Below are 2,500 nucleotides of genomic sequence, written 5' to 3' on the forward strand. Positions count from 1 at the left end.
GTAATTAAGTCAGTGATTTTATCTTTTAGGTCATTCTTGAACATTTTTCTAATACAGGGGTCCAAATAATACATGTCAGGGCTAAGATTAAAATTACAACTGGAAGTAAGCTGGATAATAGCGGACTTCAATAGATTTCTTGAAGAGAAATCTTTCGATCTGGCAATCACTGAACTTTCAGTCCGGTTGATCCTGTGAGAGTTTTCACTTAAATGAATGAATACAGCATTGGATGCTTGTGCAGTTTTGACTGAATACTTACGTTGCTTAATACGTACATCTAAATCTTTGCTAGATTGGCCAATATAAAAAAGGGGCAATCCAAACATGGAATTTTATATACTTTGTTGTTTTCTTTAGGGCTATTTTTTATTAACATTCTTTTGAGTGTATTTGAAAAACATTGTGATATTCGTCAAAATCATATTGATATAGTTAAAAGTATCATTTATGGAGCTGCGAATGTTAGGCATGAAAGCAATTTCCCTGCTCGCTATAAGAAAAGTTTGACCGACATTAAAAAGACAACACAATCCACATCACAAAAGCTGATAAATCGAATAGTATTGTAATTTTAGATAAAGTTGACTACATATCACGTATGCAAGCCCTACTGGATGATGATACGACATACAAAAAACTAACAAAAAAAACCCTTGATCAATATTCAAGTCATAAAAAGTTTCAACAGCACAGTGAAAAAAATCCTTAAAGATAAAAAAGATTTAATAGGTCAGTTGTCGGTAAAATTTCCCTCGTTACCTTACTTGTACGGATTAGTAAAAACACACAAAGAAAACAATCCTATGCGGTCTATTATCAGTACTGTTGGCTCAATATCATATAAACTTTCGAAATATATTACCAAACTCTTGTCTCCGTTACTTGGAACTATCTCAGATTCTCACGTATATAATAGTCTAGATTTAGTTGATAAATTAAACAAAATAACTTCTTGCCCCACTGATAGATTCGTTAGTTTTGATGTTTGTTCTCATTTTAATAAAGTTCCTATAGATTCTATTTTAGAGTATCTTAGTAATAAATTAATCCATCACGAATTACCTCTACCTGCAAGTCATATCATTTCTCTAACTAGGTTGTGCATTTGTGATTGCAAGTTTATATTCAGTGGTGCATTTTACCAACAAATATTTGGTATGGCAATGGGCAACCTTTTATCACCACTCCTCTCAAACTTGTACATGGAATTCTTTGAAAAACGATATATACTTAATATCATTTATACTCCTTTAAAGTGGTATAGGTATGTTGACGATATTTTAGCTGTTTTGACTGATGGTATTGATGTAAATGATTTACTCTGTAATTTGAATAGCCAGGTACCATCCATTAAGTTTACGTTAGAATTAGAAAAAGACAACTGCCTCCCTTTCTTAGAGGTTTTAATACATACAGAACTATTTCAATGTAAATTCAGTATTTATAGGAAACCAACCAACAACTTAACTTATGTCCATTTTTATTAAAGGCCATCACGTAAACATCAAAAAATAAATTTTTCTTCTATGTTTTACGACCTTGCATTGTCAGTCCCCAGTATTTGGATAAAGAAATTAAATACATAAGAAAAATAGGGACAGATTTATGTTATCCTTCACATATACTAGATATTTGTTATAACAAAGCCCCCAAAAAGTTTTATGGTGAAAGTAACATGAAGAAAGAAACCCCTAAGAACATTCTTAGCTTGCCTTATTTTAGAGGTTTTGAAAACATAAAATCATTGCTAAAACCTTTTAATGTAAACCTCGTTTTTTTTTATTATAACACACTCAAAAGAGTGGTAAAAAATAGCCCTAAAGAAAACAACAACATAATATATAAAATTCCATGTTTGGATTGCCCCTCTTTTTATATTGGCCAATCTAGCAAAGATTTAGATGTACGTATTAAGCAACATAAGTATTCAGTCAAAACTGCACAAGCATCCAATGCTATATTCATTCATTTAAGTGAAAACTCTCATAGGATAAATTGGATTGAAAGTTCAGTGATTGCCAGATCGAAAGATTTCTCTTCAAGAAATCTATTGAAGTCCGCTATTATCCAGCTTACTTCCAGTTGTAATTTTAATCTTAGCCCTGGCATGTATTATTTGGACCCCTGTATTAGAAAAATGTTCAAGAATGACCTAAAAGATAAAATCACTGACTTAATTACAAGTTAGCTACTTGATATATATTTTCTATATATCCGTATGTTTAATATAATTTTTATTTGTAAAAATGTTCACCTTACAAAAAGCTATTATTTTTCACAAAAAAAGAGAATTATTGTGTTGTACTAAAAAAAAAAAAAAAATTTAGGTGGTCAGTCACGAACCTGTATAATCCTTTAGTTGTCCTGTTCCTGCTCCTGAACGGTTGATCCTAATCCTTTGTAAAAACCTCTTAAAAATTTAATCCTGTTTTGGCAGTTCTACTAAATCTTCAATTGTGTTGGATTCCAGGTACATATGTTTCCCTTATAATCCCCA

This window comes from Macrobrachium rosenbergii, chromosome 2 (genome assembly GCF_040412425.1).
Source record: "Macrobrachium rosenbergii isolate ZJJX-2024 chromosome 2, ASM4041242v1, whole genome shotgun sequence".
NCBI classification, from domain to species: Eukaryota; Metazoa; Arthropoda; class Malacostraca; order Decapoda; family Palaemonidae; genus Macrobrachium; species Macrobrachium rosenbergii.